The sequence below is a fragment of the Silurus aristotelis genome (assembly GCF_946808225.1).
Source record: "Silurus aristotelis genome assembly, chromosome: 8".
NCBI lineage: Eukaryota > Metazoa > Chordata > Actinopteri > Siluriformes > Siluridae > Silurus > Silurus aristotelis.
This window is the reverse complement of record NC_139581.1, coordinates 26,379,213-26,398,107: the sequence shown is the minus strand read 5'-3', so window position 1 is coordinate 26,398,107 and position 18,895 is coordinate 26,379,213. Positions and strand designations below refer to the sequence as shown.

General features: G+C 34.3%; 1 long non-coding RNA gene across 2 annotated transcripts in view; it reads left to right on the top strand.

Moving 5' to 3' along the window:
• The window catches only part of LOC310730162, a 374,139-nt gene that overhangs the window by 15,187 nt on the left and 340,057 nt on the right, over positions 1 to 18,895 (top strand). The gene's annotated exons all lie outside the window — the stretch shown is intronic.

The following is an 18,895-nucleotide window of genomic DNA, read 5'->3' as shown; positions in this document are numbered from 1 at the left end:
GAAGCCTGAGACTTGCGGAATCGGAGTTTCAGCTGCTAAGAAACTCATTTTTGACAGCAGGTTGAAGGCTTGCCAAATATATGCTGATGTTTTGTTTTTGATTAAATATGACGTTCTTAACAATTTTCATTCACTTTTTAGCAGTTTTCAACAGTTTTATTGAAATTATAATTATAAAAAAAAAAAAATCATATTTTAAAATAACTATAAAATTTATGCAAAAAAAATCATATTTTGGCCAGAAAAATGTTTTGTTATATCATATCTCATCATAAACATGTAAAATTATCGTGTGCAAGTGCATGCTGTTTGTGCAAATACGCTTGGTTCAAAAAAACCGCTTTCTCTTCGTAATAGAAGCCTGAGACATGCAGAATCTAAGTTTCAGCTGCTAAGAAACTCATTTTTGACTGCAGGTTGAAGGCTTTGCCAAATATGTGCTGTTGTTTTGATTTTGATTAATTATGACTTTCTAAACCATTTTCATTCACTTTTTGCAGTTTTTAACAGTTTTTTTAAAAATATTATTATGATTTTGTAAATTCATATTTTTCAAATAACTATAATATTTATAGTAAAAATATCATATTTTGGCCAGAAAAATGTTTTGTTATATCATATCTCATCACAAACATGTAAAATTATCGTGGGCAAGTGCATGCTGTTTGTGCAAATACGCTTGGTTCAAAAAAATCGCTTTCTCTTCGTCCTAGAAGCCTGAGACTTGCGGAATCGGAGTTTCAGCTGCGAAGAAATTCATTTTTGACTGCAGGTTGAAGGCTTTGCTAAATATGTGCTGATGTTCCGATTTTGATTAATTATGAGTTTCTAACCCATTTTCATTCACTTTTTGCAGTTTTCATGAATATATGATTATGAATATTAAAATTCATATTTTTTAAATAACTAAAATATTTTTGTGAAAATATCATATTTTTGCCAAAAAATGTTTTGTTATATCATGTCTCATCATAAACATGTAAAATTATCGTGGGCAAGTGCATGCTGTTTGTGCAAATACGCTTGGTTCAAAAAACCGCTTTCTCTTCGTCCTAGAAGCCTGAGACTTGCGGAATCGGTGTTTCAGCTGCTAAGAAACTCGTTTTTGACAGCAGGTTGAAGGCTTTGCCAAATATGTGCTGTTGTTTCGATTTTGATTTCTTATGACTTTCTAAACCATTTTCATTCACGTTTTGCAGTTTTTAACAGTTTTTATGAAAATATGATTATGAATTTGAAAATTCATATTTTTTAAATAACTATAATATTGTTGTGAAATATGTCATTTCTGGGTCAGAAAATGTTTTGTTATATCTTAACTCATCATAAACACGTAACCAGATCATGGGCAAGTGCATGCTGTTTGTGCAAATACGCTTTGTTCAAATAACCGCTTTCTCTTCGTCCTAGAAGCCTGAGACTTGCGGAATCTGAGTTTCAGCTGATAAGAAACTCATTTTTGACAGTAGGTTGAAGGCTTTGCCAAATATGTGCTGTTGTTTCGATTTTGATTAATTATGACTTTCTAAACCATTTTCATTTACTTTTTGCAGTTTTTAACAGTTTTTTGAAAATATTATTATGATTATGAAAATTCATATTTTTAAAATAACTAATATTTATAGTAAAAATATCATATTTTGGCCAGAAAAATGTTTTGTTATATCATATCTCATCATAAACATGTAACCAGATCACGGGCAAGTGTATGCTGTTTTTGCAAATACGCTTGGTTCAAAAATCGCTTTCTCTTCGTCCTAGAAGCCTGAGACTTTCGGAATCGGTGTTTCAGCTGCTAAGAAACTCATTTTTGACTGCAGGTTGAAGGCTTTGCCAAATATGTGCTGTAGTTTCAATTTTGATAAATTGTGAGTTTCTAACCCATTTTCATTCACTTTTTGCATTTTTTATGAATATATGATTATGAATATGAAAATTCATATTTTTCAAATAACTATAATATTTATAGTAAATATATCATATTTTGGCCAGAAAAATGTTTTGTTATATCAAATCTCATCATAAACATGTAACCAGATCATGGGCAAATGTATGCTGTTTGTGCAAATACGCTTGGTTCAAAAATCGCTTTCTCTTCGTCCTAGAAGCCTGAGACTTGCGGAATCTGAGTTTCAGCTGATAAGAAACTCATTTTTGACAGTAGGTTGAAGGCTTTGCCAAATATGTGCTGTTGTTTCGATTTTGATTAATTATGACTTTCTAAACCATTTTCATTCACTTTTTGCAGTTTTTAACAGTTTTTTTGAAAATATTATGATTATGAAAATTCATATTTTTAAAATAACTATAATATTTATAGTAAAAATATCATATTTTGGCCAGAAAAATGTTTTTTTATATCATATCTCATTATAAACATGTAACCAGATCATGGGCAAGTGTATGCTGTTTGTGCAAATACGCTTGGTTCAAAAATCGCTTTCTCTTCGTCCTAGAAGCTTGAGACTTTCGGAATCGGTGTTTCAGCTGCTAAGAAACTCATTTTTGACTGCAGGTTGAAGGCTTTGCCAAATATGTGCTGTAGTTTCAATTTTGATAAATTGTGAGTTTATAACCCATTTTTATTCACTTGTTGCAGATTTTATGAATATATGATTATGAATATGAAAATTCATATTTTTCAAATAACTATAATATTTATAGTAAATATATCATATTTTGGCCAGAAAAATGTTTTGTTATATTATATCTCATCATCAACATGTAAAATTATTGTGGGCAAGTGCATGCTGTTTGTGCAAATACGCTTTGGTTCAAAAAACCGCTTTCTCTTCGTCCTAGAAGCCTGAGACTTGCGGAATCTGAGTTTCAGCTGCTAAGAAACTCATTTTTGACAGCAGGTTGAAGGCTTTGCCAAAAATGTGCTGTTGTTTCGATTTTGATTTCTTATGACTTTGTAAAACCATTTTCATTCACTTTTTGCAGTTTTTAACAGTTTTTTTGAAAATATTATTATGATTATGAAAATTCATATTTTTCAAATAACTATAATATTTATAGTAAAAATATATTTTGGCCAGAAAAATGTTTTGTTATATCATATCTCATCACAAACATGTAAAATTATCGTGGGCAAGTGCATGCTGTTTGTGCAAGTACACTTGGTTCAAAAAACCGCTTTCTCTTCGTCCTAGAAGCCTGAGACTTGCGGAATCTAAGTTTCAGCTGCTAAGAAACTCATTTTTGACAGCAGGTTGAATGATTTGCCAAATATGTGCTGTTGTTTCGATTTTGATTAATTATGAGTTTCTAACCTATTTTCATTTACTTTTTGCAGTTTTTATGAAAGTTATGATTATAAATATAAAATATTTATATCTTTCAAATAACTAATATTTTTGTGAAAAATGTCATATTTTAGTCAGAAAATGTTTTGTTATATCTTAACTTATCATAAACATGTAACCAGATCATGGGCAAGTGCATGCTGTTTGTGCAAATACGCTTGGTTCAAAAAAACCGCTTTCTCTTCGTCCTAGAAGCCTGAGACTTGCGGAATCTGAGTTTCAGCTGCTTAGAAACTCATTTTTGACAGCAGGTTGAAGGCTTTGCCAAATATGTGCTGTAGTTTCAATTTTGATAAATTGTGAGTTTCTAACCCATTTTCATTCACTTTTTGCAGTTTTTATGAATATATTATTATGAATATGAAAATTCATATTTTTCAAATAACTTTATTATTTATAGTAAAAATATCATATTTTGGCCAGAAAAATGTTTTGTTATATCATATCTCATCATAAACATGTGTAACCAGATTATTGGCAAGTGTATGCTGTTTGTGCAAATACGCTTTGTTCAAAAATCGCTTTCTCTTCGTCCTAGAAGCCTGAGACTTGCAGAATCTAAGTTTCAGCTGCTAAGAAACTCATTTTTGACAGCAGGTTGAATGATTTGCCAAATATGTGCTGTTGTTTCGATTTTGATTTCTTATGACTTTCTAACCTATTTTCATTCACTTTTTGCAGTTTTTACGAAAGTTATAATTATGAATATAAAAAAATTATATTTTTCAAATAACTAATATTTTTGTGAAAAATGTCATATTTTAGTCATAAAATGTTTTGTTATATCTTAACTCATCATAAACATGTAAAATTATTGTGGGCAAGTGCATGCTGTTTGTGCAAATACGCTTTGGTTCAAAAAACCGCTTTCTCTTCGTCCTAGAAGCCTGAGACTTGCGGAATCGGAGTTTCAGCTGCGAAGAAATTCATTTTTGACTGCAGGTTGAAGGCTTTGCCAAATATGTGCTGATGTTCCGATTTTGATAAATTATGAGTTTCTAACCCATTTTCATTCACTTTTTGCAGTTTTCATGAATATATGATTATGAATATTAAAATTCATATTTTTTAAATAACAAATATTTTTGTGAAAATATCATATTTTGGCCAAAAAATGTTTTGTTATATCATGTCTCATCATAAACATGTAAAATTATCGTGGGCAAGTGCATGCTGTTTGTGCAAATACGCTTGGTTCAAAAAACCGCTTTCTCTTCGTCCTAGAAGCCTGAGACTTGCGGAATCGGTGTTTCAGCTGCTAAGAAACTCGTTTTTGACAGCAGGTTGAAGGCTTTGCCAAATATGTGCTGTTGTTTCGATTTTGATTTCTTATGACTTTCTAAACCATTTTCATTCACGTTTTGCAGTTTTTAACAGTTTTTATGAATATATGATTATGAATTTGAAAATTCATATTTTTTAAATAACTATAATATTGTTGTGAAATATGTCATTTCTGGGTCAGAAAATGTTTTGTTATATCTTAACTAATCATAAACACGTAACCAGATCATGGGCAAGTGCATGCTGTTTGTGCAAATACGCTTTGTTCAAATAACCGCTTTCTCTTCGTCCTAGAAGCCTGAGACTTGCGGAATCTGAGTTTCAGCTGCTAAGAAACTCATTTTTGACAGTAGGTTGAAGGCTTTGCCAAAAATGTGCTGTTGTTTCGATTTTGATTAATTATGACTTTCTAAACCATTTTCATTCACTTTTTGCAGTTTTTAACAGTTTTTTTGAAAATATTATGATTATGAAAATTCATATTTTTAAAATAACTATAATATTTATAGTAAAAATATCATATTTTGGCCAGAAAAATGTTTTTTTATATCATATCTCATTATAAACATGTAACCAGATCATGGGCAAGTGTATGCTGTTTGTGCAAATACGCTTGGTTCGAAAAACCGCTTTTTTTTTCGTCCTAGAAGCCTGAGACTTGCGGAATCGGAGTTTCAGCTGCTAAGAAACTCGTTTTTGACAGCAGGTTGAAGGCTTTGCCAAATATGTGCTGTGGTTTTAATTTTGATTAATTATGACTTTCTAAACCATTTTCATTCACTTTTTGCAGTTTATATTAATATATGATTATGAATATGAAAATTCATATTTTTCAAAAAACTATAATGTTTATAGTAAAAATATCATATTTTAGCCAGAAAAATGTTTTGTTATATCATATCTCATCATAAACATGTAAAATTATCGTGGGCAAGTGCATGCTGTTTGTGCAAATTCGCTTGGTTCAAAAAACCGCTTTCTCTTCGTCCTAGAAGCCTGAGACATGCGGAATCTGAGTTTCAGCTGCTAAGAAACTCATTTTTGACAGCAGGTTGAAGGCTTTGCCAAATATGTGCTGTTGTTTCGATTTTTATTAATTATGAGTTTCTAACCCATTTTTATTCACTTTTTGCAGTTTTTAACAGTTTTTTTGAAAATAATATTATGACTATGAAAATTCATATTTTTCAAATAACTTTAATATTTATAGTAAAAATATCATATTTTGGCCAGAAAATTTTTTTGTTATATCATATCTCATCATAAACATGTAACCAGATCATGGGCAAGTGTATGCTGTTTGTGCAAATACGCTGGGTTCAAAAATCGCTTTCTCTTCGTCCTAGAAGCCTCAGACTTTCGGAATCGGTGTTTCAGCTTCTAAGAAACTCATTTTTCACAGCAGGTTGAAGGCTTTGCCAAATATGTGCTGTAGTTTCAATTTTGATAAATTGTGAGCTTCTAACCCATTTTCATTCACTTTTTGCATTTTTTATAAATATATGATTATGAATATGAAAATTCATATTTTTCAAATAACTATAATATTTATAGTAAATATATCATATTTTGGCCAGAAAAATTTTTTGTTATATCATATCTCATCATAAACATGTAACCAGATCATGGGCAAATGTATGCTGTTTGTGCAAATACGCTTGGTTCAAAAACCGCTTTCTCTTCGTCCTAGAAGCCTGAGACTTGCGGAATCTGAGTTTCAGCTGATAAGAAACTCATTTTTGACAGTAGGTTGAAGGCTTTGCCAAATATGTGCTGTTGTTTCGATTTTGATTAATTATGACTTTCTAAACCATTTTCATTCACTTTTTGCAGTTTTTAACAGTTTTTTTGAAAATATTATGATTATGAAAATTCATATTTTTAAAATAACTATAATATTTATAGTAAAAATATCATATTTTGGCCAGAAAAATGTTTTTTTATATCATATCTCATTATAAACATGTAACCAGATCATGGGCAAGTGCATGCTGTTTGTGCAAATACGCTTGGTTCAAAAATCGCTTTCTCTTCGTCCTAGAAGCCTGAGACTTTCGGAATCGGTGTTTCAGCTGCTAAGAAACTCATTTTTGACTGCAGGTTGAAGGCTTTGCCAAATATGTGCTGTAGTTTCAATTTTGATAAATTGTGAGTTTATAACCCATTTTCATTCACTTTTTGCAGTTTTTATGAATATATGATTATGAATATGAAAATTCATATTTTTCAAATAACTATAATATTTATAGTAAATATATCATATTTTGGCCAGAAAAATGTTTTGTTATATTATATCTCATCATCAACATGTAAAATTATTGTGGGCAAGTGCATGCTGTTTGTGCAAATACGCTTTGGTTCAAAAAACCGCTTTCTCTTCGTCCTAGAAGCCTGAGACTTGCGGAATCTGAGTTTCAGCTGCTAAGAAACTCATTTTTGACAGCAGGTTGAAGGCTTTGCCAAAAATGTGCTGTTGTTTCGATTTTGATTTCTTATGACTTTGTAAAACCATTTTTATTCACTTTTTGCAGTTTTTAACAGTTTTTTTGAAAATATTATTATGATTATGAAAATTCATATTTTTCAAATAACTATAATATTTATAGTAAAAATATCATATTTTGGCCAGAAAAATGTTTTGTTATATCATATCTCATCACAAACATGTAAAATTATCGTGGGCAAGTGCATGCTGTTTGTGCAAGTACACTTGGTTCAAAAAACCGCTTTCTCATCGTCCTAGAAGCCTGAGACTTGCGGAATCTAAGTTTCAGCTGCTAAGAAATTCATTTTTGACAGCAGGTTGAATGATTTGCCAAATATGTGCTGTTGTTTCGATTTTGATTAATTATGAGTTTCTAACCCATTTTTATTCACTTTTTGCAGTTTTTATGAAAGTTATGATTATAAATATAAAATATTTATATCTTTCAAATAACTAATATTTTTGTGAAAAATGTCATATTTTAGTCAGAAAATGTTTTGTTATATCTTAACTTATCATAAACATGTAACCAGATCATGGGCAAGTGCATGCTGTTTGTGCAAATACGCTTGGTTCGAAAAACCGCTTTTTTTTTCGTCCTAGAAGCCTGAGACTTGCGGAATCTGAGTTTCAGCTGATAAGAAACTCATTTTTGACTGCAGGTTGAAGGCTTTGCCAAATATATGCTGTGGTTTTAATTTTGATTAATTATGACTTTCTAAACCATTTTCATTCACTTTTTGCAGTTTATATTAATATATGATTATGAATATGAAAATTCATATTTTTCAAAAAACTATAATGTTTATAGTAAAAATATCATATTTTGGCCAGAAAAATGTTTTGTTATATCATATCTCATCATAAACATGTAAAATTATCGTGGGCAAGTGCATGCTGTTTGTGCAAATACGCTTGGTTCAAAAAACCGCTTTCTCTTCGTCCTAGATACCTGAGACATGCGGAATCTGAGTTTCAGCTGCTAAGAAACTCATTTTTGACAGCAGGTTGAAGGCTTTGCCAAATATGTGCTGTTGTTTCGATTTTTATTAATTATGAGTTTCTAACCCATTTTTATTCACTTTTTGCAGTTTTTAACAGTTTTTTTGAAAATAATATTATGACTATGAAAATTCATATTTTTCAAATAACTTTAATATTTATAGTAAAAATATCATATTTTGGCCAGAAAATTTTTTTGTTATATCATATCTCATCATAAACATGTAACCAGATCATGGGCAAGTGTATGCTGTTTGTGCAAATACGCTGGGTTCAAAAATCGCTTTCTCTTCGTCCTAGAAGCCTCAGACTTTCGGAATCGGTGTTTCAGCTTCTAAGAAACTCATTTTTCACAGCAGGTTGAAGGCTTTGCCAAATATGTGCTGTAGTTTCAATTTTGATAAATTGTGAGCTTCTAACCCATTTTCATTCACTTTTTGCATTTTTTATAAATATATGATTATGAATATGAAAATTCATATTTTTCAAATAACTATAATATTTATAGTAAATATATCATATTTTGGCCAGAAAAATGTTTTGTTATATCATATCTCATCATAAACATGTAACCAGATCATGGGCAAATGTATGCTGTTTGTGCAAATACGCTTGGTTCAAAAATCGCTTTCTCTTCGTCCTAGAAGCCTGAGACTTGCGGAATCTGAGTTTCAGCTGATAAGAAACTCATTTTTGACAGTAGGTTGAAGGCTTTGCCAAATATGTGCTGTTGTTTCGATTTTGATTAATTAAGACTTTCTAAACCATTTTCATTCACTTTTTGCAGTTTTTAACAGTTTTTTTGAAAATATTATGATTATGAAAATTCATATTTTTAAAATAACTATAATATTTATAGTAAAAATATCATATTTTGGCCAGAAAAATGTTTTTTTATATCATATCTCATTATAAACATGTAACCAGATCATGGGCAAGTGCATGCTGTTTGTGCAAATACGCTTGGTTCAAAAATCGCTTTCTCTTCGTCCTAGAAGCCTGAGACTTTCGGAATCGGTGTTTCAGCTGCTAAGAAACTCATTTTTGACTGCAGGTTGAAGGCTTTGCCAAATATGTGCTGTAGTTTCAATTTTGATAAATTGTGAGTTTATAACCCATTTTCATTCACTTTTTGCAGTTTTTATGAATATATGATTATGAATATGAAAATTCATATTTTTCAAATAACTATAATATTTATAGTAAATATATCATATTTTGGCCAGAAAAATGTTTTGTTATATTATATCTCATCATCAACATGTAAAATTATTGTGGGCAAGTGCATGCTGTTTGTGCAAATACGCTTTGGTTCAAAAAACCGCTTTCTCTTCGTCCTAGAAGCCTGAGACTTGCGGAATCTGAGTTTCAGCTGCTAAGAAACTCATTTTTGACAGCAGGTTGAAGGCTTTGCCAAAAATGTGCTGTTGTTTCGATTTTGATTTCTTATGACTTTGTAAAACCATTTTCATTCACTTTTTGCAGTTTTTAACAGTTTTTTTGAAAATATTATTATGATTATGAAAATTCATATTTTTCAAATAACTATAATATTTATAGTAAAAATATCATATTTTGGCCAGAAAAATGTTTTGTTATATCATATCTCATCACAAACATGTGAAATTATCGTGGGCAAGTGCATGCTGTTTGTGCAAGTACACTTGGTTCAAAAAACCGCTTTCTCATCGTCCTAGAAGCCTGAGACTTACGGAATCTAAGTTTCAGCTGCTAAGAAATTCATTTTTGACAGCAGGTTGAATGATTTGCCAAATATGTGCTGTTGTTTCGATTTTGATTAATTATGAGTTTCTAACCCATTTTTATTCACTTTTTGCAGTTTTTATGAAAGTTATGATTATAAATATAAAATATTTATATCTTTCAAATAACTAATATTTTTGTGAAAAATGTCATATTTTAGTCAGAAAATGTTTTGTTATATCTTAACTTATCATAAACATGTAACCAGATCATGGGCAAGTGTATGCTGTTTGTGCAAATACGCTTGGTTCGAAAAACCGCTTTTTTTTTCGTCCTAGAAGCCTCAGACTTGCGGAATCGGAGTTTCAGCTGCTAAGAAACTCGTTTTTGACAGCAGGTTGAAGGCTTTGCCAAATATGTGCTGTGGTTTTAATTTTGATTAATTATGACTTTCTAAACCATTTTCATTCACTTTTTGCAGTTTATATTAATATATGATTATGAATATGAAAATTCATATTTTTCAAAAAACTATAATGTTTATAGTAAAAATATCATATTTTGGCCAGAAAAATGTTTTGTTATATCATATCTCATCATAAACATGTAAAATTATCGTGGGCAAGTGCATGCTGTTTGTGCAAATACGCTTGGTTCAAAAAACCGCTTTCTCTTCGTCCTAGAAGCCTGAGACTTTCGGAATCGGTGTTTCAGCTGCTAAGAAACTCATTTTTGACAGCAGGTTGAAGGCTTTGCCAAATATGTGCTGTTGTTTCGATTTTTATTAATTATGAGTTTCTAACCCATTTTTATTCACTTTTTGCAGTTTTTAACAGTTTTTTTGAAAATAATATTATGACTATGAAAATTCATATTTTTCAAATAACTTTAATATTTATAGTAAAAATATCATATTTTGGCCAGAAAAATTTTTTGTTATATCATATCTCATCATAAACATGTAACCAGATCATGGGCAAGTGTATGCTGTTTGTGCAAATACGCTTGGTTCAAAAATCGCTTTCTCTTCGTCCTAGAAGCCTGAGACTTGCGGAATCTGAGTTTCAGCTGATAAGAAACTCATTTTTGACAGTAGGTTGAAGGCTTTGCCAAATATGTGCTGTTGTTTCGATTTTGATTAATTATGACTTTCTAAACCATTTTCATTCACTTTTTGCAGTTTTTAACAGTTTTTTTGAAAATATTATTATGATTATGAAAATTCATATTTTTCAAATAACTATAATATTTATAGTAAAAATATCATATTTTGGCCAGAAAAATGTTTTGTTTTATCATATCTCATCACAAACATGTGAAATTATCGTGGGCAAGTGCATGCTGTTTGTGCAAGTACACTTGGTTCAAAAAACCGCTTTCTCATCGTCCTAGAAGCCTGAGACTTGCGGAATCTAAGTTTCAGCTGCTAAGAAATTCATTTTTGACAGCAAGTTGAATGATTTGCCAAATATGTGCTGTTGTTTCGATTTTGATTAATTATGAGTTTCTAACCCATTTTTATTCACTTTTTGCAGTTTTTATGAAAGTTATGATTATAAATATAAAATATTTATATCTTTCAAATAACTAATATTTTTGTGAAAAATGTCATATTTTAGTCAGAAAATGTTTTGTTATATCTTAACTTATCATAAACATGTAACCAGATCATGGGCAAGTGTATGCTGTTTGTGCAAATACGCTTGGTTCGAAAAACCGCTTTTTTTTTCGTCCTAGAAGCCTGAGACTTGCGGAATCGGAGTTTCAGCTGCTAAGAAACTCGTTTTTGACAGCAGGTTGAAGGCTTTGCCAAATATGTGCTGTGGTTTTGATTTTGATTAATTATGACTTTCTAAACCATTTTCATTCACTTTTTGCAGTTTATATTAATATATGATTATGAATATGAAAATTCATATTTTTCAAAAAACTATAATGTTTATAGTAAAAATATCATTTTTTGGCCAGAAAAATGTTTTGTTATATCATATCTCATCATAAACATGTAAAATTATCGTGGGCAAGTGCATGCTGTTTGTGCAAATACGCTTGGTTCAAAAAACCGCTTTCTCTTCGTCCTAGAAGCCTGAGACATGCGGAATCTGAGTTTCAGCTGCTAAGAAACTCATTTTTGACAGCAGGTTGAAGGCTTTGCCAAATATGTGCTGTTGTTTCGATTTTTATTAATTATGAGTTTCTAACCCATTTTTATTCACTTTTTGCAGTTTTTAACAGTTTTTTTGAAAATAATATTATGACTATGAAAATTCATATTTTTCAAATAACTTTAATATTTATAGTAAAAATATCATATTTTGGCCAGAAAAATTTTTTGTTATATCATATCTCATCATAAACATGTAACCAGATCATGGGCAAGTGTATGCTGTTTGTGCAAATACGCTGGGTTCAAAAATCGCTTTCTCTTCGTCCTAGAAGCCTCAGACTTTCGGAATCGGTGTTTCAGCTTCTAAGAAACTCATTTTTCACAGCAGGTTGAAGGCTTTGCCAAATATGTGCTGTAGTTTCAATTTTGATAAATTGTGAGTTTCTAACCCATTGTCATTCACTTTTTGCAGTTTTTTTAAATATATGATTATGAATATGAAATTTCATATTTTTCAAATAACTATAATATTTATAGTAAAAATATCATATTTTGGCCAGAAAAATGTTTTGTTATATCATAACTCATCATAAACATGTAAAATTATCATGGGCAATTGCATGCTGTTTGTGCAAATACGCTTGGTTCGAAAAACCGCTTTCTCTTCGTCCTAGAAGCCTGAGACTTGCGGAATCGGAGTTTCAGCTGCTAAGAAACTCATTTTTGACTGCAGGTTAAAAGCTTTGCCAAATATGTGCTTTTGTTTCGATTTTGATTTAATATGAGTTTCTAACCCATTTTCATTCACTTTTTGCAGTTTTTATGAATATATCATATATTCATAAAAACTGCAAAAAGTGAATGAAAATGGGTTAGAAACTCATATTAAATCAAAATCGAAACAAAAGCACATATTTGGCAAAGCTTTTAACCTGCAGTCAAAAATGAGTTTCTTAGCAGCTGAAACTCCGATTCCGCAAGTGAATATGAAAATTCATATTTTTAAAATAACTATAATATTTATAGTAAAAATATCATATTTTGGCCAGAAAAATGTTTTGTTATATCATATCTCATCATAAACATGTAAAATTATCGTGGTCAAGTGCATGCTGTTTGTGCAAGTACGATTGATTCAGATCATGGGGAATGTTTTGCCAAATATGTGCTGTTGTTTCGATGTTGATTAATTATGACTTTCTAAACCATTTTCATTCACTTTTTGCAGTATTTAACAGTTTTTTTGAAAATATTATTATGAAAATTAAAACTTTATATTTTTCAAATAACTATAATATTTATATTAAAAATGTCATATTTTGGCCAGGAAAATTTTTTTATTATATTATATCTCATCATCAACATGTAACCAGATCATGGGCAAGTGCATGCTGTTTGTGCAAATACGCTTGGTTCAAAAAACCGCTTTCTCTTCGTTCTAGAAGCCTGAGACTTGCGGAATCGGAGTTTTAGCTGCTAAGAAACTCATTTTTGACTGCAGGTTGAATGCTTTGCCAAATATGTGCTGATGTTTCGTTTTTGATTAATTATGACTTTCTAATCCATTTTCATTCACTTTTTGCAGTTTTTAACTGTTTTTATGAATATATGATTATGAATATGAAAATTCATATTTTTCAAATAACAATAATGTCTCTGGCCTCTTCTTTCTCTTCCTCTATTTTGCCTCCTCACCCTTCCAGCATGCATTCTTATTCTTGGCTCTTGACCATGTTCGGTTCCTAGTTGTTCATCCATTTTCAACAATTGTAAATCTGTGTTTTGCTCTTTTTATATACACTCGCAAATTACAGTAAAAGTTCACAAGATTTACGCTTGACCTATTTTAGAGAACTAGTTGGTTAGTATTTAATCTGAAAGTGAACACGCCCCTTCATTAGTGACATTCAAGGTTCATCTGCACAATTCATCAATTCAAGACATATTTACCAAAAAAGTTTAATAGAACTGTGAAGAAAAAGAGCTTGACAAATTTTGACAACTGGTTTAACCATTTTGCATTAAATGGCTTATGCAAACAACTGGTGCGTAAATGTTTTGGGGGTTAAGACCATTTAGGTGAAAATTGTATAATACATTTTGATCAACATGACATAAACAACTGATAATGTAGGAAAAAGCAGACACTTGTACACAATCGATTAAATTATGTACAAAAGCATTCGCAATTTGATAAAAGCAACAAGAAATGTTCTTATGATGAGCACAAATGACTAAATGATGTGGAGTTTGAACAAGTAGTTTTGAGAATTTTATTTCTGATCTGAGAAAAACTACAAAGCGACTGAGAAAAACTGAGAATTCTCCCTTAGTAAAATAGATTTGATATACTGTATTCTTAGCTTTGCATTAATTTAATTGATTTTTCCAGTATTCATCTTAGTTTGTGCTATTTTAAAAAAAATTGTATTCGTACAAAATATTCCTATTTTCTCTGACTGCATCTTTACGAATGAGTTTCCTGTCCTGAACTTTTTCTAAATCAAATCTTGCCTGATTACAAAAATTTGCACTTTCCAAGTTTGTAGAATTCTAGGGTTATATTTATTTAATATAAATATAACCCTAGAATTCTACAAACTTGGAAAGTGCTAATTTAAGTGTTTCAGGAAGAGGTAGGTCTTTAGTCGTTGCTTGAAGATGCTGTACGGACATCTAGGGGATGTTCCTTCCACCACCTTGGTGCCAGAACAGAGAAGAGCCTTGAAGTGTACTTACATCTCATTCTGAGAGAAGGTGGTACCAGTCGAGCAGTGCTGAAGGATCTCAGACAGCGTGGTGCAGTGCGAGATGTGATGAGGTCACTGAGGTAAGATGGCCTTGGTCCATTTTTGGCCTTGTAGGCAACCATCAGTGTTTTGAATCTGATTCAGCTCAGCATTCAACACAATCATTCCTCAGCACCTGATCGAGAAGTTGAACCTTCTGGGCCTGAACACCGCTGGGAGACCTCAGTCAGTCCGGATCGGGAACAGCATCTCCAGCACCACCACACTGAGCACTGGAGCCCCTCAGGGCTGTGTGCTCAGCCCACTGCTGTTTTCTCGGCTGACTCACGACTGTGCACCAAAGCACAGCTCAAATCATATCATCAAGTTCGCTGATGACACGACCGTGGTGGGTCTAATCAGCAGGAACGACGAGTCAGCATATAGAGAAGAGGTGCAACGGTTAACTCCCTGGTGTGGAGCAAACAACCTGTCTCTGAACGTGGACAAAACGAAAGAGATGGTTGTGGACTTCAGGCGAGCACAGAGCAACCAATCTCCACTGATTATTGATGGATCCTCTGTGGAGATCGTCAAGAGCACCAAATTCCTTTGTGTTCATCTGGCAGACAACCTCACCTGGTCACTTAACACCAGCTCCATCACCAAGAAAGCCCAGCAGCGTCTCTACTTCCTGAGAAGGCTGTGGAAAGCCCACCTCCCTCCCCCCATCCTGACCATGTTCTACAGACTACCTGACGCAAGACCCTACAGAGGATAGTGAGGACAGCTGAGAAGATCATCGGAATCTCTCTCCCCTCTATCATGGACATTTACACTACACGCTGCATCCGCAAAGCACACAGCATTGTGGACGATCACACACACTTTTCACACTCCTACCATCCGGAAAACGGTTCCGAAGCATTCGGGCCGCAACAACAAGACTGTGCAACAGTTCCTTTCCACAAGCCATCAGGCTTCTTAATACACAGAACTGAAACAGAACTCGCACACACTCACTCACTCACTCACTCACTCACTCACACACACACACTCACTCAAATGTGTGTTACTGAACTGTACAACCTGGACTAAACACAATCATCACTCATCTCGATCCACTCCACCAGCACTTATCTATTTATTATTATTTATACTCGCACCTTGTATTACAGTAGAATGTTTGCATGCTGTCTTTGCACCTTTTGTATTCAGTATAATGTTTACATGCTGTCTTTGCACCTCCTTGCTGCTGTTTTTTTGCACTACATTGTTCTGTTCTGTTTGTATTCTCTCCTGGGTATAGTTTTTACATTTCTCCTTACACAGTACTGTATAATCAAGTATACAGCAGGTTTACTAGTCGGTGCTATACTTGGTTTTTTGTCTTTTGTCTTGTGTTGTCTGTCTGCACCGTCTGTCTGTTTGTTTGCACTGTTTGCACCAGGTTGCACTCGATGCACTTTATGTTTGTGTTGTAGCTCTATGCTGTTGTTGTTTTGTTGTTTAGTGTAGCACCAGGGTTCCGGAGGAATGATGTTTCGTTTTTACTGTGTACTGTGTACCACTGTGTATAGTAAAAATGACAATAAAAGCCTCTTGACTCTTGACTTGACGTGCAGCTACTGGAAGCCAGTGAAGGGAGCGCAGCAGTGGGGTGGTGTGGGAGATCTTGGGATGATTGAACACAAGCCGTGCAGCTGCGTTTTGGACTTTTGCAGTGGACGGATAGCGTTTAGGGGAAGACCTGCCAGCAGAGAGTTGCAGTAGTTGAGTCTTGCAATCACAAGAGACTGAACAAGCACCTGAGCAGCCTGTGTGGACAGAAATGGTCGAATCCTTCGGATGTTGTAGAGAAGAAATCTACAAGAATGAGACACATTAGCAACATGTGGGAAGAAGGACAGTTCATTGTCCATAGTTACTCCAAGGTTACGAGCAGTGGCTGAAGGGGAGAGCAGAGAGTCATGAAGTGTTATTTGGAGATCTTGACCTGGAGCTGAATCGCCTGGGATGACCAGCAGTTCTGATTTTGCCGGGGTTGAGTTTTAGTTGGTGAGGACTCATCCATGAAGATATGTCTGTCAAGCATGCCGAGATCCGAGCGGAAGCTGTGGTATCTGATGGAGGGAAAGAAAAGATTAGTTGAGTGCCATCTGCATAGCAGTGATAAGAAAATCCATGTGACTTCACCAATGGAGTGGGTATAGAGGGAGAAAAGGAGGGGACCAAGTACCAAGCTTTGTGGGACACCAGTGGTGAGTCTGCTTGGGGCAGATGTGGATCCTCTCCCAGGTGGATACCTCTTCTAGGTAGGAAGCAAACCATTCCCATGCTGTTCCGCGGCTACCGAGGCTCTTGAGGGTTGACAAAAGTCTCTTGTGGTTGAATGTGTCAAATGCTGCTGAAAGGTCCAGGAAGATAAATACAGATGACAGCATGCAGTTTCTCAGAAACAGTCAAAAGGGCTGTCTCTGTGGAATGTGCTGCTTTGAACCCAGACTGGTTATTGTCATGGAGGTTGTTCTGTGAGAGATAGACAGACAGTTGGTTAAAAACCGTGCGTTCCAGAGATTTAGAAAGAAAGGAGAGAAGTGATACCTGTAGTTGTTGATGTCTGTAGTTGTTGATGTCTGATGGATCCAGAGCAGGTTTCTTCAATTGTGTGAGTGATAAAACGTTGTTGGTTGTACCAAAATTAATTTATCCAGGCCATATTGCGATCTATCTGGATCCAAGAGAGAAACATTGTCAATGCCTTGGATCCAGATAGATCGCAATATGGCCTGGATAAATTATATTTGGTACAACCAACAATGTTTTATCAATCACACAATTGAAGCCTTGAAACTGATATCAGAACAACTTCATGCCACTACATTAATGGCTGTGCAGAATAGGTTCGCGATTGACAAAATGCTTGGCCCAGACCAAGGTGCATGCCATCTTATTGGGGAGGAATGTTGCGCGGTTATTTCTCTCCACACTGGCTCTGCAGGTCCGCTACACGCTCTATTGGACCGTATGTCCAGCTGGCTAAGTTGGCTTTGTTCTTCAAGCTGGTTGGCGGGACTGGTGCGTATTGGAACTACACTTGCCATTATTCTTGCAGCCGTGGCATGTTTTGTTTGCTGTGGAATTCCCTGTCTCCGTGCTCTTATCAGCAAGACTGTGCACTCACTGTTCGGACAATATGTACAGTTTCCAATGTCTGCTGTCACAGAGCAGGACTTTCCTGTAGATCACATCTATGCTGCCATGGAACATGATGTCTATGTGGACATGAATGCAAGGCTTTTTGCCCTGAGCGAAGGACACAAATAACTTTCCCCAGACATATCCTTTTTACTATGTGTATATATAGTATAGTGTATATATATATAACCATCTCTCTATCTGTGTTTGATTACTGATCTCGATAATAATGACATGCCCACTGAGCCTTACTTCTATATTTCCCACTTTTAGAAAAACTGCTTCGGATGCTTGCTGTCTTAATTCTGTTGTATGAACCATGTTGTTGTTGTGAGTTCTTCATGTTGTGTGCAGGAACATGGCCGCTGGTGAACCCAGGTGGCTACAGCCGAATCTGCGGCTGTTTCCTGGTGTGTGTGCATTCACTGACACGTGTTATGAGGGATATCGCTTCGCCTTCGACACATTCAGGGGTCCCTGTGAAGCGTGTGATGCCCTCGCCTTTGACCGTCAGACACATTGCTTGTGGTGCCAGGGCTGTGACGACTGTCCTTTGGGAGACCGGTGCTATGATGGACCCCGTGATTGGTTCGGTTTTCCTCCACAAAGGGATGAATTTGTTTGGGAAACAGATGAGGACCAGCGTAGACCAGTGACCGCCATTATGCGCCATGCTAACATGTTTTCTCCGGAGGGAATGTGGTTAGACTCCGTTCAGAACTCTGTCTATGATCTTCCTGGTGGACTCCAGCTGGTCACCCGTGTATTCACTATGCGTCGTGCTAGCTCCCTGGCTGAATCATTTGGAGCTCTTTCCTTCTCAACAAGAGCTCGAAACACCCATAGTTTCCTGCTCACGACCTTCGTCATGCAACGCACTACTGTGACATACTACACCTTAGGGGGCTATGTTCTGTGGACAACGGAACCAGCAAAACATCGGGACTGGCACTGTCACCCTATCCTGGTTCGCAGATGCCGCATGCGTGCCTCAGAAGTAATCTCAATGCAGGGTAGACGGTACTACGCTGTGTGGTTCGCGATACAGACTGGTCACCGTATAACCGCTCCCTTACCA